A 24,774-nucleotide genomic window follows, 5' to 3' on the forward strand; every position below is an offset into this window, starting at 1 on the left:
ACCTGCCTTTGAATGAAGCACACTTCAAAAGTGAGCAGGGTTGCTATTTTAGGAAAAGTTTATGCTAATGGTATGATCATTGACAATCACATTATAGGGATACATGATCAAATAATAAGCATTTTGATGGCTCTTTACATTTTAAAGTCACTGTCCAACTACTGGCCAATTAAGCTTCACAATAGGCCTGATTCTCAGGTACTCTAAGGCCCCTTTACACTGCTTGGGTGGTGCAAAAGGGCCTTAAATTGGGAGTAAACCTTAGTGTAGCCTATTGATATCCAAAGGCGCTATCTGGCCATGTGTTATTACTCAGGTGTGGAAATTCAGGCATAGACAAGTGGCCTGATTTTCAGAGGTGCTGGGCTATCCATGTTTCTTTTTTCTTTCCTCACATTGTCTCAACCCACCTCCTCTCATTATCCACCTCCTCTCATTATCCTTCTCCATCTCTTTCTCTATCATCTATCCTTCCGTCCCTACCTCTCATTCTCCTCCCCTCCACCTCAGTAACACTTAGTCCATCATGTTTCAAAGAACTATGCAAACCTTAACTAAAGAACCCTCCCAGCACCTCTTTGAGGTGTATAGATTATCCGCATTTTACAACAGAAGATATGGAGACACAGAATTAAGAGACTTGCCTAAGGCCCGAGAGGAGATCAGTGGCAGAGCTGGAATTAAAACTCAGGAGTATCTGCCCCAAAACCAGATCCATGCACTACACATAATAAAGCATTGGTTTTAGGATATGGCACAAAGAACATCAGGGAGAGTTGTTACATACTTGTGTAACCCACAAGGGTTATTGCCTTCTAGTAGCAGGTCCACATAATGAGTCCATTATACGTGCCTATAATGGGATGTATTTCTTTAGCTCAACTGATAGAGGCTCATCCTTTTGGTGTTGAAGGTCCTGCTTTCATATTCCAGTGATAGCTCAAAAAGGGCCAGTTGCACATGCTCCTGAAATGTCAGTTTTTTAAATGTTACTTTTCAGCCACTACACTTAGTTTAAAGCCACTTTTTACAATTCCAAGAGACCAATAATGTCCCCATCAGGTTCCTTTGGCTCCCTTCTCCTTGCTCCATTCTGCCTCCCTCTTTACTTTCTTTCCCTATCCTCTCTACTCCTTCTCTCATTATCTGTCCCCCAACCACCTCATTCCATTCTCTGTCCTCCACCCCTCCTCACCAGTTGTCCCAATCAGCACAAGAGGTAGCTATGTGCCATCTAGCCTGCTCTTATCTAGTCACAACATGTTCCCCTAAGGGAATTTTTGGCTTGGGATTGTGTGTGTGTGTATGTTTTTATATGCTTTATTTTTATCAGAGAGAGGCTAGAGAGTACATAATGTCTTTAGGCCATGAGATTACATAGCAGATAAGGGACAGGCAGAAGTAATACAATCACTCCAGGCCATGAAGTTTATGTTGCTAACATCGAAAGCACTTGGAATGTAACAGGTAAAATTGCTTCCAACCCCTATGCAAGCGTCTGATTTGTGTCAACAGATCCAGATCCAAGTCGAGATTTCAATGTTAATGTGCTGGCAGCTTGGGGTAAAATCCGTGGCTTTCCCTCAATTTCTGTTCCTTGCCTGCTTTCTTGTTTCACTTGTCCTCCATTCTTTTCTGACTCTTCTCCCTCTGCTTCTCCTTCTCTCTTCACCTTTATCTCTCCATCTCTGATTTGAAGGTATGGTTCTGTACTTGGATTCTCAAACTCTCAACTCAGTTGTAACTTCCTCAGGGTAAGAATTTACTTGACATCTATAAAGTGCCAAGCATGCCTATGGCACTATAAAAATAGTAATACTAGAGCAAAAATAGTAGGAACGTAGTTGAGATCAAGAACTTTGCTAGATTCAAAAAGGGACTGGACATTTATATGGGTAACAGAAATATCCGGATTTATATAGTTAACGCTCACAATAATTTTAGAAAGAGATAAAAAAAAAGCCTCTCATGCCACAGGGTTTAAGACCATCTCGGACTATTAGAGATTTGGATTATTCCACATCTGCCCAGTGTAGGGTCTTCGTCAACCTTCCTGTGAAGCATCTGGTGCTGGCCAGTGTCAGAGATAGGTTACTGGACTAGCTGGACCATGGGTCTGATGCAGTGTGGCCATTCCGATGTTTCTATGCTCCTAGAAACAATGTGCTTACATCTGCGACAGAATTCTGTGTGTTTAAATTTTATGCCAGGCCTCCAGCAAGTAGGTCGAGCAGCAGAGGTTCAACATGTTCTTATGGGTTAAGGATTACTATGTTTCCCCAATATTGTGAGATGACAGATTAAATGGGGCAGTCCAGAGTACTCCAAAAATGGTGTGCGGAGTCGTGGACATTCCCTAAACATGATATCAGACCAGCACAATGTCATCTCTCATTGTGTTGTTAAGATTGCTTTGCTTTGTGAAGCAAAATCATGATGGTGTGAGGATGAGTTTGTTTTCTTGTGACCAACATAAAAATGGCCCTTACTACTGCCCATCGTCTAAACTAAGTCGGTAGGTCTAATATTCTTCTAAGCATGGCAGATTTTATAGTGGCTCTTACAGGACCTGATCCAGTGCCCCTTGAAGCCCTTTTGGTCAGGTTGACAAGGAGAAATTGTGGTTCTACTCCACCAGTATCCATCAAATGCAGTGATCAAATCTGACTGCTGTAGTAGAGATAAAGTCACTGTCACCAAACAATGTCACAGGATCAATGTGTCTCAGTTGAAAAATATTGTCTTATCTCAGGTTCTAGCTTTAATCTAGCTTCAGGAAACTGTGATCTTGTAATGGTGATGTTCTAGACCCCTTAGACATCCTCTCTCTCAAATATGCAATGTGTATTTTCTAGTCACCAAACTGGCTGATTTGCATGACATTTAAAATATATTGTATATGTGATGCATCGGCATATTCTGTCATAAATATGTATTAACACAACCAAAAATTACATTTAGTGACAAGCTAAGGTTTCATCACACCACACCCTGCCCACCAGAAACCTTAAAAGCACAGAAATATGAAGTTAGGGGGAAAATCTCTAGCATTTTTTACTTGCCGCCTTCACATCGCCTACAATGCTATTAATAATGCACTCCTGCACTCCATAAGGCAATCACATCCAAATTACACTCTCATACAAAATCTTAATGGTGAATTTATAGTTTCAAAACATATTGTGCCACATGAGGAGTCAGCATATTCTATAATAAATTATGTTAAAAAACTAAATTAAAAGAACAGTAAGGTTGCAAAGACGAGCGATCAAGAGTTAGGAAATGCCAGGCTTAAGGTTGCTCCCTTCTGTGTATGCATTATGATACAGTCTTTAATTACACAATCACATGCCATTTTTTTCCACAGGACTCCTGCCTTATTTAGCGAATGGGTAGTTATTCAAGACTTTTTTGTGCTCTGCGTTCAATATGTGGCCCCAGGCCTTATTTTCTTTACACTGTCCAAACTCTGCACTGAATTATTCATTTCCTTTGGGGCATTTCTATGGTGCTCTCACCAAACTATCAGAATGCATTGACCCAAACATTAATTAATTTATTCTCACAACAGATCTGTGAGATTAGCTGTTATAATTTTCCCCACTTTACAGCTGGAGAACTAAGGCACAGAGAGATTAAGGCAAAAATTACAGACATTTCTACAAATGTTGCGTGCCCAATTGGAGACATGCAGGCTTTTATTTTTCAGAACACTTAGCTTTTTGATAGCACTTTCTGCGGTCAAAGAACAGCTCCCATTGACTTCAGTTACAGCTGTGAGTGCTCAGCACCTCTGAAAATCTAACCCTATGTATTCTGGGCACACACAATTAGTGGCTATGGACAACCTTAATTCTGGCACTTCCTACCTTCTGAGTACTTGACCTTGCAGTCTTAATGTTCTTTTAAGGTAGTTTTTTATACAATATATATTAAAGGCAAACAGTTAGTTTACTGTAATGTGCAGTATGCACAGTTAAAAATCACAAATAAGCAGGAAGTTAAGGTGCCAACAGCAAGGTTAATTCAACCGCACCACACAGCCTGTATTCTTAGAGTATATGAGAAAAATAAAACAATGTGTATTAAGCAAAATATTTAACCAGAAAAAAGTATGTATACAAAATACTACAGCGCTAGTCAAGTAACATCATGTTGGTACCTTTGTGTTTTCTTGTGACATACATAAAAATGGCCCTTACTACTTCCCATCATCTAAACTAAGTTGGTAGGTCTAATATTCTTCTAAGCATGTCAGATTTTATAGTGACTCTCACAGGACCTGATCCAGTGACTACTCATGATTTTAACTGGGGGGGAGGGGAGGGACACAGAGTGGACCCCTGTTGGACATTCATGGGTCCTAGGGACTGAGGGCCAGAAAAATCCACAAGGCCCTTATAGAACTTCCTCTGCATATTTCCTTCGGGGGCATCACTTGTCCACCTCTCCTAACAGAAGTATTTAGGGGTCCAGGCCAAAAACCCTGTCAAATCCTCAACATACACTGGGGTGTAGATCATCTGCTGAGACTCTCCATGCCCCTGCATGGCCCTGTCCCCTTTGCGGCTCTGCTTCCATGCCCTGGCAGGGCTGTCCCACTGGAATTCTCCCTGGCCTCTAAGATCACTCGTTTAAAGAGGTTCCCGAGTGCACAAGGTGCCTTGAAGAAAAGCTCATACAGCTTCAAATTATCCAGAATAAAAGTTCACCTTCTGGCAGAGACCGAGTCTGGAAAATTTCAGCCTCAAAGGTGAATCTAGGAAAGGACTCTGTGAATTCAAAGGGTTACAGTGAAAACTGTTTAACTATAGTGGGAGCGACCAACACCAGCTATAACACTTAATCAGTTCAATGAATCCAGAACCTAGCCTAAGCTCTGGGCATCTTATATTGATTAACACACACAACTACAATCTTTTACATTTTCACTATCCTAATTCAGTCCTTCCAAAATCCAATCACACAATTCTTCAGTTAGCCAATAATCCTCTATCCCCCCAGGAAAACTGCAAGACTGCGCCTGTATCCATCTCCAACATACAACCCTCTTCTTCTGTCTGCAAACCCCTGTCTTCTCCAGATGCCTGTGGGGAAAAAGGGAGGCTTTACAGCATGCCTGGAAGGTCATCTATATGGTCATGTTCTATACGTTTGCAGTCTGTAAAGAGAACACAGAAAGCGCCGTGATTATATTCAGCGTTGTGAATGGGGTTCCAGGTAGGTGCTGGTGAACCTCAGGAGTTACTTGCATGGCATCTGCATGGCAAACATAGATATTCATGCTTCCCCACCTTTGCTGGCACTGGGAAGCCTTTCCACTGACTTCGATGACTTTGGATCAGGCCCACGGCAAGCCCAACTTCCCGCACCGCACCTGCAGCATGAACCCTGCCTTTTGCCGCAACACGAGACCTACCTCACCCATGATGCGAGACCTGTCTCCTCCTCCAGCATGATAAGTCCCACTTCCCCCCCCCACCCGCAGCAGGAGCCACGCCTACGCACCTGCATATTGTGAGTCCCACATCTCTGATCTCACCTGTGCTCACTCACCTATGACGCTTGCGAGTCTTCTGCTACCGTGGTGAAAGTGAATGTTTTGCAGCATAGTCTGCTCCTATGTCCACTTTCCTTTCTCTTCCCACATCCTCACCCTGGTGTTGATTTGTTCAGCTGCAGGGAAAAAAATCTGGTTCCAAGGTCACCGGAAGGACAGTCAAGCCAAGGTCTCACAAAAGGCCTATCTCCCTGTAACAGCCGGGAGGAGGCCGTCTCATTTGCTTAAACTGTGATACTGGCTCAGAGATCAAGCCCCCAAGCCCATGCCCCAAATGCCTGGGGCACTTGTGTGTTGACTGGAGAAACCAATGGGTTGCCTTGCATATAACCGGTGCTTTATTAATGAAAATGCTATTCCATTCAGACAGGAAAATATCTATTTTAGAAAGGACTAACAAAACGTGACACTTTCTTGTACAATGAGTAGTTACTCTGCTCAAGAGATGGATCGACCTGGAATACTATGTAGAGGTCTGTACCGGCAGAGCCCCATAAGGAGGCCCAGAGCTGGAGATGGAGGGGTGCTGCAGTCAGCACTGAGGTCTAAGTGGGAAACTACCACCGTATTTGTTTTTGCATGTCTCTCTTGGCCCCGGGGTGACACCAGCACCATAATATCCTGAGAATCAAATTCACTTCAGTTAGGTGGTCAGAGAAAGAGTTGATTTGTTAAGATTGCGAGCCTGTGACAGGTGCACAAGAAAGATGGAATAAGAAAGAGGAAAGGGGGTAAGCTAGCGGAAAGAAAGAATGAAAAACTGAGAAAAGAGGGAGATTAAGAAAAAGTGACAAAGAGATATATCTTGAGAGAAAAATAAATAGCTAACTGCCCTTTCCTCATAAACTATAGTATTTGAGTACCTTTAATGCATTTTGTGAGAAAGATCTATTGTTCCCATTTGATGGGTCCGTGGTTAAGGGATAGCAAGCCTGGCATTTGCCCAGGGGCCCATTCTACAGGGGGCCCTGCAAAGCTAAATTGCTTAGGCTTTGGCTTCAGCCCCGGGTGGCGGGGCTCAGGGTCTCGGGCTTCAGCCCTGCACAGCAGGGCTTCGGCTTTCGGTCCTGGGCCCCAGTGAGTCTAATGCTGGTCCTGCTTGTGGGACCCCCTGAAACCTGCTTGTGGCCCCCCTGTGGGCCCCAGGCCTCTGGTTGAGAACTGCTGCACTAGTCCACTGAGTATCTGACTGGGCTCCTTATGGCTGGCTCCTCCCAACACTAAAAGGCCTAGCTGGACAGCAGGTTTGCTCTTTGTGGGTCCCGGGAACCCACAGTGACATCAAATCTTTCCTCTTCTCCTCATCCCAGTGCTGGGACTGTCAAAACTGGCACATTTTTGAGGCTGAGTATCTTCTCGTAGTTTAAGGAGCTGGGATGATGTAGGCACAGGTTATACTGTCTTATTCTAACCCTTTGATTTCACTGCTCCTCTGTTTAGTCACTCATATTCTACCGAAGATAGAATGTAAGCTTTCTGGGCAGGGATGCTCTTTCACTATGAGTCTGTAGAGTGCCTAGCACAAACTTAGCAGGGGCCTGTAATAATCATTTGCATTATGCTATTGTTATTTGTTCATTATTGTGTTCAGTTAGAGATAGGAGAAACGGATAGGTCTTTCCAGAGTAAATAACACTGGAGTGGATACAAGTGCCAGAAGACCAATGGCTTGTTGTTGCTACCGACGATGCAAAGCTTCCCCCTCCCCAATGCTCCCCAGCATAGCAGCTTGACAGGGTAGCAGAAACGCTTTCATTCTGGCTAATCTGTGTTTGAGAGCTGTTTTCTTTTTATCCTCTTTCTAATTTTAACCCACAAGGAAAACACAGAACTCTTAGCCCAAAACACACAGTCCAAAGTCTGGCAGACAAAGATAGGCCTGCCATTTCAGGAACTGTATAAACAGCAGTGTATAACTATATAAACATGCCTCTCCCTACCCCAAAGCCTTTGAGCATTCTGCAGGTGCCCAATTCAGCAGGCTGTTACACACCCGCAAGTCGAATGGCTCCCATGGGAGAGGAGGCTGCTCAGCACATCATTGGTTCAAGCCCTATCTCTACATTCACTCACTTTGATTCAATTCCGCTTCCTGTTATTCATTTACTCTGTTTGCACCAACAGAAATGAAATCTCAGGCCATGGTCTGCTGCAGCCCCTGCTTGGGCAAAGTTCCTACTAAAGTCACAGATGAAGGACTCGGGCAGGGCTGGTTGCTAGACGGTCCGACACCAGAAGCACAGTGCGGAGCAGTAATAATGGGTTACTCTTAAAGCTGCCCTAGAACCATGTTGGAGCCGTGGCTTCCAACCCTGGCTGCCGCTAATCCCAGCTGGCATGGGGCCAGTGGGAAGGCCCTAAAACTTCAGCACCCTAGGTTTATGCCACCTACTTGTAAACCCAGCCCTGACTGCAGGATTTAGCACTTGGACAGGATACAAGAAGAAAAACAAATAAACAGCCAGCCAATAATCAACGACAAAGTCTAGATTTTCAAGTCAGCACCAACATTTTTAGGAAGTTCAGTGGTAAACACCAGCAGTGAATGTGATTTTGCAGATTACTGTGGTAAATTACTTCTCATCATCACCAACAATATTATCTTACATCCATGTTGCATCTCAAAGGATATTGCAGCAGTGTACACACTTGATATAGATACCACATCGGTGACAGTGTCATCCATCCGAGGAAGTGTTCCTATGGCGGCCTCACCTGCATTCTGCCTACCTCTCCCTCTCCAGCAGCACGACTGTTAACATTCCCAATGTCTCCCTCTTCAGCTGCTTCAAACAGCTGCCATTTTTCAAAATCAACCTGCCACGGAAAGGTTTCCTTTTCCCATCTGCTTTCTCTCTCCAAATCACAGTCATTTAGCTGGATGAAAGTCAGTCCAGGGCAACGGGAAGTTTTGCACCTGATGTTCAGTGGTTCTAAGAACAGTTGCCACTGAAGTCAGCCCCCTTTCCTCTGCTATGCTCCCAGCACAGAAGAGAAGTGGTGACATCAATTCTAAGGGCAAGTCTACACCACAGCGCTACATCGGCGCAGCGGCACTGATGCAGCATGTCTGGTGAAGACGCACTATACCGACAGGAGAGCAATCTCCCATCAGCATAATTACTCCACCTTGGCGAGAAGCGGAAGGTATGTCGAAGGGAGAGCGTGTCCCGCCGATATAGCACCAGTGTGGACAGCGCGGAACTTGCAGTACTCAAGGCAGGGCGAAGGCTTTTTCATACCCCTGAGCGACGTAAGTTAGATTGACTTAACCAGTAGTGTAGAGCTGCCCTAAGTCACAGGAGGGTGGGGTCACCCCATGCCTGGAGCAATCCTTCCTGGGCTGTGGGGCCAGAAGATACCAACAGCATGGTGCAAAGTGGCTGCACTGGGGAATCTGATCCTTTGTCAAGAGCCGGGTGTTCGCTGTTTTGGTTTGTTCTGATCTGGGGTTTCTTACCATTAGCTGTGCTGTTTAGTTCACCATTGTCCCAAAGGCAAGAGTGCTACCAACAATGCTTCCTGCAGCAACTGGATTTTCCTTTGAGGTCTCCCATAAAATTACTGATGAAATCTTGCTCACGTAAGTTGACCAGATCACCTGCCAAGGTGCTTGGGCCGGGAGCCACACAGTAGCACACATATGTCTAAGAACTAGGATTGTTTTGCAATAGTATGTTCAAACAACTCAAGTGTATTAGGATTAAAAAAGGACTCTATGGTATGCTTCTGCATGGTGTTTGAGCTGATATTTGTTACATATTAGGAAAGCGGTGAGGGTAGGAATGGCTGATTCACTGACCTAAAAAATGCCAAGCCATCTGTCAGCTGAGTTCAATGGTGGGTGAGCGGGAGGGTTGCAGCTGGCCAGTTCTGCCTTCCTTCACAAAGTCAAGTCGGCATCTTTGGCAAAAGTTTCATATTTGTGATTAGAGAATTGACTACACACTCTCCGCATCTGCTCCCTCTGTACCTCTTGAATAACATGAAAACTGCTCCAAATACTGCAAAAACAGGTTTTCACTCAAGTCACCACTCCAGAGCCAATGCAATGCTAGAAGGGGGAGCTGTGTGCCAGTCTGCTTTCCCCATCAATAAAGCTACTAGCTAAGTCCTGATCTTGGCACCTTCACTGTGGGTGATGACTGCAGAGCAGAAGGGGTGATTAAAAGAGAATGAATAAAATAAGAACCACGCTGTGCCTTTGCTCAGAATGTAAACTAAACCTAAAGTCAATCATTTGCAAAGTTCTGTCCAAGTTTGCCGACTCAAAAAGTTTCATATAGTTTGGAAACATTTGGAAATACATTCAGGCTTCTGAGTTACATACATGGCTGGAAGGAACCTATCTTATCTTTCAGATACCAGGTGAAACTCGCAGTGCTTCTGGCTACAAAAACCTTGGTTCAACCTATAAACACTGAGCAACTTTGATATTGGACAGAAATCATTGAAGGGGAGTAGTCTGATATGGAACACAGAATAGTCATGCTTAGAGACCTTTTACTGACCATAACCTCACTCCATAAGGGATTCTCTCAAAGTACGTCAGCCACAAGGTGGTTTCTGTGGGGAAAGGTTGTTCCAAGTCTGTGAAAACTTGAAAGGAATCCCAGCTGGAGTAAACTGGTGAAGCTCCATTGATGACAATGGAGTTACATTGATTTATGCTGGCTGAGGAACTGGCCATCATTTTTGCCAGTGATGTTTCCCATTATTGTTTCTCTATCACCCAGGTGGGAGCATGAAGGGGCCTGTGTCGAACAAAGAACAAAGAGACTGGTGGAAACATTGTCAAGCTGTGCCACACGTTGAGAGAGCGAGGCATTGTCTATTGGAGATTGGCTAAGCTGACTTCCTATCTCAGGTCTAATGCTTCTCTTATGGCCTTGGGCAAACCACTTATCCTCTCTGCCTCAAAAATGGAGATAACGCCACCTATTCCACAGGAGAGTTGGGAGGATTAACTAGTTAGTGTTTCTAGAGCACTTTGAAGAGGAAAAGTGTCAACTACTGTTACCTTTTACAAAAAATGATTATACTGGACAGAATCTCCATGTCCTGCATGAAGTTCACATTTTCCCAAATCACAGCCCAAAACCATCCGCCGTAATTTCAAATATTTGCTTCCTGGGTCACAGCGTCTCCGACTTCATCCATAGTTACAGTAGATAGGTTAATTCGTTTTATAAGGGATAAAAAAGCCTCATGCTGCAATACATAAGCCAGTCACTTATTGGGATCCAAAGGAAGCTTTCCCTGTAGGCAGCTTTATCCCATAACTAACTACCAACCGGCTTCTAGCACCTTGTTCTAAAGCACCTGAAACTGGCCACTGTCAGAAGCAGAATACTGACTAGCTGGACCATGTGTCCAACCCAGTCTGGCAATTCCTGTGTTCCTATAACTACGACCTATAATGGTGAGGGCAGAACACCTTGCTGGTGTTGCTTTAATACCAAGGAGTATACCGAGGCTTGCCAAGTAACCCTGTGGCTAACAAACTGAAGTGTCCAATGAAGGCTTGGGTTTGATTCCAACCTCTTGCCTCCTTCACTCTGGGTTAGCAGGGGCTACAAGTGTCCTCACTGGAGCAACTTGTATTGCCCTGCAGTGCCTCAGCAAAGCGTGATGGTGATGGGCTCTGAAAGAAATTCCACCCATTCCATAGCCAGGGCAGGTCACATTAAGGAAGTGATGACGTGATGGGGAAAGGGAACTCTGTTGTGGACTCATACACAAAAAGAAAATATATGGATAACTTTTCCTAAGATCAGACACTTGTAGCTGAGACAGGTGGGCCAGAGGGAATTTCCTGGGAGAGCTGTTCCTTGTCACCCACAAGCATCCTGGTTGCAGGCTCAGCTTTGGGAATGCACAGAATATGCCCATACAGTGAGTCCAGCCACTTAATAGGGATTTTCACCAGTTGGTTACATTCTCTGGCCACCCACTGGAAGGCAGAACAGCAACAAATGCCACAGCATCCATTAGAAATGTGCTATCTGTCCCCTCCCCACAGCTGACTGGAGTTTAGACAACTGAATATGAGGTAAAATGTGCTGAGTGGTAACTTTCTCAAAACCACAGTGCAACTTGCCACCACTGGCTCCTCCTGCCCTGCCTGACAAAACAGAACAACGAAAACATTTTCAATCATTTCCTGTTGCCCACCGGTAAATTAGCCAACCAAGCCTGGTGTCTGAGCCAACTCTCAGTTGGATAATTTAATTACATTCTTCCTACATCAATTACCCCCTTGGATGTGTCATTCCTCTGTACTTCCTGTTATGTAGTCGGTAGATTTGCTATGCACAGTTAAACAGCAGTAACATTCCCATTCAGTGCCCTTCAGGGATAGCTGAGGAGATTATGTATTTTGCATGTACATAGTATATATACAATAGGGCATACACGTGCACATCCAGCCGTATCTGTCCAGATCTAAACTTGGGAGAGTTCATATCTTGGATTTGGGTTTTGGCCTCATACAGAGAAATTGGCCAGTTGTGAAGCCTAGCTCGAGGAGTTGTGAAGCCTAGCTCGGGGAGTTTCGGATCTATCTATTTATCTATCACTAATGGTTTAAAAAAAAAAAAAAAAAGGTCTTGCTGGCATAACTTCAGGATGGGCATAATACTCATGAGTGTTGAAGCCAGGGTGGTTTCTGCAGGACATGCCAAATGAATGCAAGTATGACCATATTACCACACCACACCATCAGGTATAGCGTCTGTGCCACATGCTTCAGAAAAACTGTTTTAGGGATCTTAAAAAATATAATGGACTTATTTCGTGTATCCCTGTAAGCACATGTGCATTGGTTACCAGCAGTCCCACTGTACAGGGCTCAGAAGCGGGGAGGGAGGGTGTCACAGTTTTAAAGTGCATTATCTTGGGTTCTTCTAGGGTGTATCCCTTTGGGGAAGTGAGACTGTCCCCTTTCAAATGGCATAAAGCACTTGTTTCTTGCCATGATTTGGGATTCTCCTATATCACACCAGTCCTCTGCTATGTTTTCAGCCCCTGTGGCTGTTGCAGCCTGATGTAAGTTAGGGTATCCATTAGGCTGCTCTAACATGGTGCATGGGTGCTGGCTTGCAAGGGAGGCAGCAGCAGGATCCAGGAAGTGCAATGGAGTGTTTTAAAGCACCTTTGCTTAACACCACAGGGGTTAGCCATAGATGAGGGTTTGACCGAAAGTCTATAGTCTAAGTATAGCTCCCCCCGACACTGAAATGGTGTGACCACTGTTTCCCCCAAACCATGAACCGCCCCCCCCCACACACACACACCATGCCAAGTGCTGTAACACCATTGCCTGTATGTGTTCCTGATGCTAAAACTGAGGGTTCCAAACAGTGCCCCCTGCAAAACGGCTCTCCTCTGGCTCATTAACTCTTGAAAAGACTTTAACCAGCCCCGGCCTGCCAAAAATAATTCAACTACACTGAGACAAGAAAGAGGCTGTTAAGTTACAGAGAACTGAGCCACATTCCTAATCATTGCCCATCCTCATTAATGGTTAAGCTCGCTTTCCTTAATGGTTTGTTGTTTCCCCCGCAGATGGGAGCTGTTTGAATAAGAATCACCACCTTCTCCCTGAAAAAGCTGTTTGTGTCTCTCTACAGCTCTAGGCAAGCAGCCTGTTAAAGCAGCACCTCAAGGATCCTGCGCGTAGCACACCCTCCCTCTCTAAGATCTATTATTTGGCTTGTGAATAAGTGAGTTCAGAAGCATTGTCAGTGCAGATGAGGGGAAAGGGCTATGGACACTGGCTAGAAATAAGTATAGTGTGGGAGGAGCTGTGTAGGTCAGGGAAGCTTGATCAGTGATGCCCCTGCTATTTTAGTCGTGGGCCCCACACAGTCCTGCCAATGTACCCACATCCTAAGTCTGCAGCATCCCTCTTGTTTCAATCCTGGGCACCTACAGCTCCACTAACAGATATCAATCCAAAGTGCAATCTCTCCTGCAGTTCCAGTCCTAAGCCCCACATAGATCCACTAAGATATCACAGTCCAAACTTGCTATTGCAGTTTTCCTCTTGCTAGTCTTTGGCCCTGATTGGACCCTAGCACCAGCCTGGAGCTCTACATGTCCGTTAGGGTCTAGTGATGTGCCACCAGTTGCGGGGCTGTGGCCCTGATCTGCTAAATTGCAGTCTTAGTCCTCTACTGGAACCAGACTGCTGATAGTGGCAAATTTGCCAAACTGAGTGTTGGTTTTTCTATTACAGTCAACTGTTCAGTGAGGGCTAAGTTCAGTCCAGAAGCTCACTATTACTTCTGACTAATAATCATGAAGTTATATTTGAACCAGGGATGTATGAACCTGCTCAGATAGAGTAAGATCTGCACTCAACCTTAACCTGAAACTTGAACCATTCTGAACTTGACCCTTCTTTCAAGTTTGAAAAGTTCAGTTAACATTAAAAAAAAAAAAAAAAAACTTTCACATTCCTCTGCCCTCTCTGAGACTTGACTGGAGGTAAGAGCACTGAAATACCCTGAGGAATGCTGTCTTGCAGTATTTCTGACCCTGCTGAAACCAGTATTTCTGACCCTGCTTAACTCTGTTAAGATTTGCAGCTTGATCTCTAGGCCGAAGAAGTTCAGACAAGGTTCAAATAAACATCTAGGGTCAGATCCTCAGCCTGGTATAAGTCAAAGTCGCTCCATTGACTTCAATGGAGCTATGTCAATTTGTTACCAGCTGAGGATCTGGCCTCTAAAGTTTTGATTGCTCAACTACACCAAACTGCTGAAGCTTTTGAAATCCATTCATTACAGTATTTCACATTAATTGAATGTTAATAGGGTGCTCAGCGCTAAACAAAAATATCAGATTGGGACACAAGGAATTTACAGTCTAGGCCAGAGTTACACATCCCAACTGGTTTTGTCTACCTTGAACTCGTGTGTTAAAAAAACAAAAAGTCATTCTACACTAAGGCCTGAATTTTCATGGTCAGGACCAGGTTTTCAGGAGAGCACAGCTCCAGTTTAGCCACAAGCAGTTAGGTTGTCAAAGCAGCAGGCTGGGTACTGTGGTCTTTGGAAAAGCTGGCCATAGATGCCCCAGTGAGAGCAGCTGGGTGCGGAGTGCATCTAGAAAGCTAGGTCTCATTTAGATCCTGGATAGGGTATGAGCTCTCAAAAATCTGGCCCCAGCTGTGGCCCTGAGCTCTTGTGGAAATCTGTTCTTAAGCTACTGTGCTAGTAATAGTAACCAGCTTTATGCTTTCTTTTTTCCCTTTTTCTCCTCCTGTTTTATCAGACAAGAACTGACTCAACGTTCCCTTGATTCCACCTTGGCTTATGTGAATTACTGCAGAAAAACAATGGGTCATTCTGATTTTCCTGTATGCAAAGGAACGAGACCTGCTCTGCACTAATCTCCAGTGTAGATGCAGATAGGTTGATGGAAGAATGAGTCCTTCCACCTCACTACTGCCACTCAGGGAGATGGGTTATCTACAGCGATGCAAAAACCCTTTCCGTCATTGTAAGGAGAGTCTACACTGCAGTACAACTACAGTGCTGCTGTCGTCCCGTGGCCTGAGTGCAGTTTAGTGATTGGGGCATGAGTCAGGGCTCCTGTGTTCTTTTCCCAAGTGTACCCCTGGCTCACCATAAATTCTTGGGAAAATCACTTAACTAGCCCCTTCATACGCTGCCACTCCGTCTTGCCTTGGGAAACACCTTACTGTAATGATAACCCCACTGATGGAGTCAGGTAGGTCTAATAGTAGCAGAGTTGACCCTATCGAAGTGTCAAGTGTCCTCAGAGGACCCTCAAAACAAAATAATACATTATACAGAGAGATACTATACATTCTATAGAAAATTAAAAACAGCCAAAGATGTTTCAGCCAACCAGGACTGCTTGAATGGATTCCACATTCCTAACCCTGTAAATGAGCAGATTAGATTCCCTTGTGCTACAGATGAAAATAACACGGAAGGAAAATCCTAGTTTGAACATCTGTTAATGAAAGAATATTTCATCAAATGTAAAAACAAGAATACTAGTGCCTCCAGCTAATTCTCACAAACACATTCCCATGATGCCACAGTGCTCATTGGCAAGCTCCATTATAAAGATTATACCCTGAAGGAAGGAGATCATTTTAATTTCAGTCAGGCTATTGTAGGTTGGTATTTGCTTATAGCAGTGTGGACATATACCCAGGGGCTGATATAGCACTTGACAGCATCTCATGCAGAGGGCCTGTTTCTCTTCTCACTTACACCAGCTTTGTACTCTAGCATATATCTATTGACTGCAGTGGAGTTACACCTGATTATTTACTCTGGAGCAAAAGAGAGGAGAGAGAGGCTATGTACTAGTTCTGATTTAAAAATCTATCTTATTTCTTCGACATCATTAGTCACAATAGGATGGTATCTTTTTCTACCCATCTTCCCATTGCTCTTGATTTCCTTTCTGGTAAAGAGGGTTCTTCTTTCACCGAGATCCCCTCAGGACTATCATTTTCACTTTCATCTTAGACTCAGCTTCCCCTGCTCCCAGAATGCAATGGGAAGGAAGTTAGTGAGCACCTCTGGGACATTTACTCATAAATTCTCCAAACCTCAAGTCTTCAGCACCAGAATCTATGGAGCAATGACCCTTAACTCATGATATCACTGATATGTTTTATATATATCAGCTTTAGATAATCTATACAAAATTCTTCTAAATTTACTAATCTGAAGAACCAATGTCCTAAAAATGTAACATTTGCCCAAGTGCATCTTTCTTTATCTATCTGTGTTTTCTTATTTGCACAAGCTGAAGAACGCAATGGCGCTGGGAGGGCTATGATGGAAGTTCTGTGTCTAATTGAATTAATTTGGACCATACTGCACCTGTGAATAGAGCACCGGACCGGGGCACTGAGCTACTGGGTGACTTTGGGCAGGTCATGTCACCTCTGTGGGCTTGTGTTTCTCCTCCCACCCTTTGTCTGTTAAACCTCTTCAGGACAGGGATTGTTTCTCACTATGTGTTTGCACAATGCGTAGCATGATGGGACCTCTGTCAGAGCTGGGACCTGCAGGCACTACTGTAATAAATAATAATAATTAATAAGCATTTAATAGAAAGTTAAATACTTGGGTTTTAATGCATTAAAACAAGTTAAATGCCCTATGTAAATTAACAGCCCATCACTGTTACTTTAGCACTGATTGCTTCTCCCTCTGCCTTGGCTCCACAGAATGCCTTATCTACCCCACCCCATGTATCTTGGCATGTTCCTCACAGCTGCCCAGCTGTGGAGTGAGAGGAATGGGAGGCATCTGCCAGATAATGGGAGTGTTTGTTAGAGGTGATGAAGAAGGTTTCAATCAAATTCCTCCCCTCTTGAACGTCTGGACAGATAACACTGCTTCAGAGGAAGGTTTAAGAGCAGGCCAGTCCTCCTGGAAATCTCTTAAAAACACTCAACTTAGAAACAGTTCAGAGCTCGGAGACTGGAAAGCTCAGGAATTATGAACAGGATGACAGAGGCTTTCATCTGTAGACCAGAGGGTTGAATTCAGCCAAGAAATCTTAATTTAGAGCCTGTTCCCATTGAAATCAGTGGTAGTCTTGCCATTGATTTCAGCAGCAGCAAGATTGGGCCCTAAATGTATAGTATATTAAGGGCCTAATTCTGCGAGGTGCTGAACTGTCTCAACTCTTATGGCCTTTGTTGAAAATTGGAGGAGTTGTGGATCTCCTAGGACACACACATCACCTTGTAGGACTGGTGCCTAACAGAGGTGTTTGTTGGCTTTAGTGGCATGGGAGATAGATGGGTAGATAGGTCGGCAAGCAGTAGGTATGTATCTCAGAACTGAACATAGAGCCTGAATTACCAAACAGATAATTGCTTCTCTAGACCAGAGTGCGGGCACATTAGCATGGTGATACTGGGGGCTTACACAGTTACTGCCCGTATTATATCAGATAGGTGGATAAACAGAGGATTTCAGTCAGTCTCCTGTGCTGTGTCAGTCTGATGCCTTTCACCTACACTCATTTCCGAAAAGATTTCAAGAATCCATCAACAATTAAAATGCTTGTCCAGAGCTAAAGAACCACTCCCCACCCCTTACGGGTGATGACAGCCCTTTAACTGGGGGTGAGCATAAATTCTATGGGAAGCTCCTTTTCCAGAGCTTCCCATCTTTGTTTTGTGGGGACACTTCCCAGTCATTCAAAAAAATAGGGAAAGCTAAAAACACTGAGGAGCGGAACCTCAGCTGGTGATTATCAGTGCAGTGACACTGGAGTCAATGGATCTCTGCTGATTTATACCAGGGACCCAATCCAAAGCCCACTTAAATCAGTAAGAGTCTTTCCATTGTCTTCAAGGGGTTTTAGATCAGGCCCCGGCTGAGGATCTGGCTCTGAAGTTATTGAGTCGTTCACCCTTTTTCTCCCCTGTTCAAAGCTTCACCCCCACGTGCCTCATTAGTAGGCACATGTGTCCGGAATCCATGCAACAGCACGTTCTCTCTCATCCAGCTCTTGCTGGGGGCATGTAATTTTGTGGGATCCTGCAGTGACACTGGGATACACCGAGAGGCAGCATCACTCACTGGAAAGGTACAAAATTCTACAGCAATGGTGACTATAGTAACGTTATGGTAAAGCAGTGGGTATTGGACCATTACTATAGAATGCTGGGAGAGTTTTCATAAGGGCAAAAGCCCAGCCATTCTTCTGGCCTTGGTGTGCATCCTGAGAGAAAACAATAAAGCACAGCAGCTGACCCTTCTTTATAGGCTGCTTCAAACAATTCCAGCCAAGTTGGGATATTTTTCTGAAGGGGTGAAATTCACCCCTATATAGCAAGCCACACAAGACCTATGTGTAACCCACACACCTTCTGGGTCTGGTGGTCTGTCCCATCTAGTGCCACTGAGACCACGTAGAGAAACAGATGAAATGAGTCTGCTCTACAGCCTTAGCTAACAACCAGTTGGCTTTTAGCTCATGTGGTAGAGGCTCATGCATAAGCTCCAGAGGCCGCATGTTCAATCCTGCCCACATATGCACTGCTTCAGTCCTATAAAAGCGCTATTTTAAGGACTTAAGTGGTATGTAGCCCTCTGTACAGGGGTAAATTTCTCCCTTTGGGAAAAGTATCCCAACTTGGCTAGAATTGTTTGAAGCTGCCTGGAAAGAAGCTGTGGGTTTGTTTTTTTTAATTGACAAAATTGAAGGATGCATTGTCTGCAGCCATAAGAGTAGACAAGTAGAAGAGATGGAAAAACTAATAAGCCATCCACTAGAGGCCAATGTAGGATTGTTCCATACAATGTGTTTCTTCAGGGCTTCGTCCAGTGCCATCTCAAATGTGTCAGTCAATAGAACAGCCACGGCTTCCCATGGAAAGGCCTTTTGATGCAGGTGGCAGGTGGCTATAGAGTGTGGGAGCAGCCTAGCCCACCTCCTCAGATTATTTTCAGCGAAGACACCACCTTTCCTGTTTACAGCTGGGAGAACTGCTGCACAGAGAAGTTAAAGGCACCATTTTCAAACATTCGTGTGGGAGCCATTCTGGTGGCCGCCTGGAGGTTCAAATGGGAGTTGGATGCCATGGGGGGGGGGTCCCCAAAGCTGGAGTTTGGCTCTGCCCAAGTTGCCTGAACATCCAGTGGCTTGTGAATTTTCCAAACCACCTGGGGGCATTCCGGTGCTACTGATCAGTGATAGCTAGCAATATGCATCGCAAACGCAAACGTCAAGGGGACCATCCAGGAAAGGAGCTAACTCATCCCTTCTGCAACTGTAAGTGCTTGGGTCACACATCAGCAGAAGTTGAATATGTTCTGAGGTGGGGGAAAGTGTATGTGCTGTACTGAAATAGCCTGAACTCCATGTTCAGATGCTGGGTTAACTGGAGTGAGGTTCTGTTTGCGCACTGAAATTGAAGGGTGTTTACAGCCCTGTGTTTTGTCATCCGATACAATTTACTGCACACCAGAGACCATGACTATGTAAAGTAGAATGAGGGTCACTGGCTGCACATTAAAAAGAAAAAAATTGTTTTGAAAAGTTCGCAGGTTGCGGTTCACCATCTGCTCCTTTCCCGCGGCAGTCACTAATGCCTGGAGACCGCAGCAGACTACACAGTTGCCAGGGTCTGAAGGGCAAAAATTCCTGCATGTCAGTCTCTGAATTCCTCCATCCGATTCCTGTGTTTTCACAAAGATGTGGCCTGCTGCTGGGTGACCTGGAAGAGGCAATGTAATGCTTTGTCAGCACACCCGGTTCGCTGCAGAAGCTAAGGACCAACTTGTCCTATTAATCATTTAAAAGGTGGAGAGGAAAAAATAAAAAATAAAAGCCCAGTTCTGGCTAATTGTAGAAAAAATGAGGTCAGAGTTCATTTTTTTCTCTTCTGCTGTTTCACAGTTCACTGACTGACAAGGAAAGCAAGATAACAAGAGAGGGGAGAGACATTTCATGGAAGACCCTCTGTCCCTCACAAGGGAGTTTTGGATAGGGTTCAGGATTCTGGTATAGATGGGGAATCCTACAGATCGCTGGTGTTGGGCTTCATAGCCCCATGATGTTCAGAAGAGAATTCTGCAGGTCCTCCGTGTGAGGATTCAGAGCTTTGGAATTGGTGGGTCTTGGGATACAATGGAACTGTACTCACTGGTGCCTCCACAGAAACAGAGTTACATCGATATTGTCTAATGTTGCCACCTCTGAGGTACAAAGAAACGGAACATCTGGGATGAGCCCGAGCCCATAAAACTGGACAGCTGGCAGTGCGTACTGAGCACCTGTAGAGATTTCCCATGACAGCTACCTCAAAAAAGGGACAGTCCTGGGAAAACCCGGACAGGCGGCATCCCTAGTATTGTCTACAATTATTTCTTGTGGGGGAGTCTGGTATGGAAACAACTGTGAGTTCCCCACAGCCAGTAATCCAATAGCATTCTCCCTAGTGACCCCTGAAGGCCATACAAGGTGGGTTCTCAGTCTGTGAGTTGCACCTGGCCTCCCTTTCTTTATGGCTAAGGGGAAGAAAGGGAGCAGTCCTGAACCTCCTTTCTACTGTAACATGGGTCACAATATGGAAAAGGGTGAGAAGTATTCACCTCTTTAGAGCATTCCCTACCATGATTTTTGGTATGGGAGGCAACCATTGAAGTATCTATGATCTCATTGTAGTCAATGCCCCAGAGTCACTAATGCAATGGAATCCTACTGGGCATTTGTTATACTAACTTCTGCTGGGCAAACCCTCCCACAGCCAGTGTGTGGAATAAAATACACCATAGGCGGCTCTGACATTCAAGCTGGGTTTTCAGAGGCGTGTTCTGTGCACGAGGCCCACACAGCACAAGCAGAACAGTAATAATAAGGGCTTGCCCCAATCTGACTAGTGTGACAAAGTTCCTGCTCTACCTTGGTGGGTCTTGCGCTTATTGGCGGATTTGCTCACCTTGGAGCTTCACGGCAGCCCTCAGCTTGGCCGTTTTTCTGAATTCACAGTCCAGGTCGACTTCTCCTGTGTCTGACCAGGAGTTGGGAGGATTTGCAGGGGGGAACCCGGGCCCGCCCTCTACTCCGGGTTCCAGCCCAGGGCCCTGTGGAATGCAGCTGTCTAGAGTGCCTCCTGGAACAGCTGTGCGACAGCTACAACTCCCTGGGCTACTTCCCCATGGCCTCCTCCCAACACCTTCTTTATCATCACCATAGGACTTTCCTCCTGATGTCTGATATTGCTTGTACACCTCAGTCCTCCAACAGTCCATGTTCTCACTCTCAGCTCCTAGTGCCTCTTGCTCCCAGCTCCTCACACACACACCACAAACTGAAGTGAGCTCCTTTTTAAAACCCAGGTGCCCTGATTAGCCTGCCTTAATTGATTCTAGCAGCTTCTTGATTGGCTGCAGGCGTTCTAATCAGTCTGTCTGAATTGTCTCCAGAAGGTTCCTGGTTGTTCTGGAACCTTCCCTGTTATCTTACCCAGGGAAAAGGGACCTACTTAACCTGGGGCTAATATATCTGCCTTCTATTACTCTCCTACAGCCATATGGCCCGACCCTGTCACACTAGTTACATGCTAACCCTAGCCTGAAATTACAGAGCTGCAGAGCAAGGTAAATGTGCTAAGTCTGACTTGAGGGGCGGTGCAAACAAACAAAACACAGGTTAATGTTTGTTTACCTGGTGCCAACTCTCATGATTTTGTCATGAGTCTCGTGATAATTATTGTGTTCTGTAAAGCCCCAGCTCATGGAATCAGGTGGATGTGTGATGATTTCAGCCTTCATTCTTAAAGAGAAAGTAAGTGTCCAGCCCTCATGGCTGGGGAGAAAGCTTCAAAATGTGACCCCAGTGCACCCTAAAGGCTCAAAAAGCAGGAGGCAAATAAAAAGAACCCCCAACTCTATTATCGTTACGTGATCTCATGATTTTAAAGACAGTCTCATGGTTTTTGAACATTTGGAGCTGGCAATACTGAGGGCATCTCTTTCAGAAGGACACCCAGTGTTGATTTAAATCTAGAGATGCTGACTGGGGGGGGGTATGTGGTGACCACAGGGAGGGTGGGAATATAACTAACTCCTCCCACGCAATGTCCCAGGGGTGGTGGCCATGTCATAGCACCAGCACTGAACACCATTTCTAGACTCAGATCGTACAGCAATGATATCACAATATTCAGCATGGTGAATGTACTAATAAAGGGTCTCCCCAAGGCAGCCTTTCTCAAAGGCTAGGCCTTGCTGTCAGACACTGGTCAGTGTCTGGGTGGGGCCTGAGTTTCTGGTTTTAGTTTTTTAGATGCACGCGTGAAAATAAGAAAATGCAAGTGGCTGCCTGAGTGTCAGATTCCTCTATGCACCAAAGAACCAAGCTCCTTTAGCTGGGGCTGTAGCAGATTTACATCCTCTGTGGATCGGGCAGATTGGGACCTGTAACTAACACTCCCACAGTGTGTTTCACATAGATTTTGGCCAGAGAACTATGGCTGGGGAGAAACTTGAAAAGCACATGTGTGGCTCTAGCCAGAGCTATCAGTGTTACACTCCCACAAACCTCAGATTCACCAAACATATGCATGCATTCCTGCACCCGCTACCCCTTATGGACCCCACAAATCAGGGGGTAATATTTTTATAAGTGCAGTTCTGAGTATGTGCACAGAAAATTTGACTTGGTGCCTTATTGCAATATCTTGGGATGGATCAAGAGGGCACAGATGAGCAGAGTAAAGATTAACAGAGACCCAGACAGGCTAGAACCATGATCTGGTGGAGAGAGTGAGAGCCAAAGGGCACACAAATCAATTTGCCCTAGCAGTTCCCTGTGCCAATGATTAGCTAGATAGGGCTTTATACCTAGCGAAGGAAGGAAGGAAGGGTAGGATCTGGCTCTCAGTTGGTATCTTTGAATATGATGAACACAGAGTCAACTTTAGTTTATGAGAGCCAAAGTAGACCAATGAAGAAACAACCCACTACTCCAGTTAGCAGTTGTTTATTCCCTTGCTGCCGCTGTCCTCGTTTGCACAACAATATCCCTGTAACTATATCATCTCAGAGTCTATTGAAGCAGCAAAATACAGTCAGTGCTTCCACTCTCCCCTCTCAAATGTCTGCAGGTGATTTCAATCACCACACAGTTCTGAGACCTTCTCTCCACATTCTTTTCCAATGGTTGTTTGTATCCACTTTCCGGATAATAACAGGTTTCAGAGTAGCAGCCGTGTTAGTCTGTATCCGCAAAAAGAACAGGAGGACTTGTGGCACCTTAGAGACGAACCAATTTATTTGAGCATAAGCTTTCGTGGGCTACAGCACACTTCATCGGATGTAATTCTATGGCCTACGTTATTGAGGAGGTCAGAATAGATGAGCATAGCGGTGCCTTTAAAAATCTATGACTCTGTATTCATGCTGCACACAGGGTTACTTTGTTTAGCGGAAGCTCATTATAAGATGGTGCAGTTCATGGGGAGATTGTGAAGAGAGAGTCAGGTCACCAGTTCTCTCTTTGACTTTCTGTGGCTTGAAAGAATAGGGACACCTCTTTCCTTAGCACAGCACAGATCCTAATCAACATTTCCAGCAGAGTGAATGGATGAGCAGGTAAAAGGCAGGTGCCCGGACACTGGATAGATGAGAATAACTCTCCAACAATTCCACCAAGCTCCAAAACATAATCTTCTGCCCAAATCACTAACTACCTAATACATTGTATTGCAGCTACAAGTCACAGGGAGGAGCACATAAACATTTATGATGAGAGAATGGATCATTAGGAAATAAACATCACCAAGGGCTCAGCTTCACTCACTCCCCTTTATGCCTCCTCCTCAGCCCTTTTCATTCTGTCTGTTTCAGGCCCATTTCTGTTCTGCTGTTGCTATTGAAGTGATAACATTTCATTTCTCTTGTTTTGGCCGGGACATCAATAAAAACATCTCTCGGCTTAGACAAGGCAGAGGGGGAAAGAAAATAGTCTTGTTTTCAGTAAGATGAGAGCTGTGCATCAGTCATTTGGCCATTTGTACAAGGCTTTCTGGCTTTGTAATAGACAGTTTCCCTGGAGGGAGTGATTGGGATGGGGGAGAAAAGGAGAGTGTTGGAAGGTAGCCTGAGGATAACAGGCGTTATAAAGAGGAATTTTTTTCCTGATGCTTTTGTTTGTTTTACTAGAGAGGCTCAGTGGAGCTGGCCAGCAGCCTCACGCAGCAGGTGCTGCCTGGAAATGCAAGGGGAGAAAAATTCCTACTAAATGGAAGCATTATTTGACACCACTGCCTTTCGCAATGTTTTCCTTTTGTTTCAGACAAACTCCAAAGCCCCTTGGGCATCGTGGTCAAGGCTGTAGCTGGACTTTTCTGGAGTGGGGGAGGAGGAGAAGTGGTGATATCCCAAGCATGCAAGGGAGTTGGGTGACAGGCCTAGAATTCTGGAAATGATCTTGCAGAGGTTTCAAAGGCACAGGTGAAGGGCAGAAGGAGAAAAAACACTTCTGCCTTGGCTTCTTCATGGCTATTTTACAACCCTTTCTTCTAGAGATGGGCCTGAACTGGAACTCCCAATCCAAGGCCCCTCAAAGGCTGGTGAAGTTTGGAGCCAGGTCCACATAGACATTTCATGGTGTTTGGCCCATCTCTAATCTCTTTTCTTCCCCAGGCTGTCTGAAGGCTGAGGAGAAAGGATGGCCCTGTGGTTATGGCATTA

The 24,774-nt window shown here is 45.0% G+C and overlaps 1 long non-coding RNA gene across 1 annotated transcript; it reads right to left on the minus strand.

Annotated features, from left to right (window-relative positions):
• Window positions 1–2,136: 2,136 nt before the first annotated feature.
• Window positions 2,137–7,600, minus strand: LOC141989968 (uncharacterized). The gene is made up of 3 exons (XR_012640036.1): window positions 7,501–7,600; window positions 5,557–5,676; window positions 2,137–5,087 (listed from the first exon to the last, which is right to left on the minus strand). It is a non-coding gene; the product is annotated as an uncharacterized LOC141989968 (long non-coding RNA).
• Window positions 7,601–24,774: the final 17,174 nt, after the last annotated feature.

This window comes from Natator depressus, chromosome 6, assembly GCF_965152275.1.
Source record: "Natator depressus isolate rNatDep1 chromosome 6, rNatDep2.hap1, whole genome shotgun sequence".
NCBI lineage: Eukaryota > Metazoa > Chordata > Testudines > Cheloniidae > Natator > Natator depressus.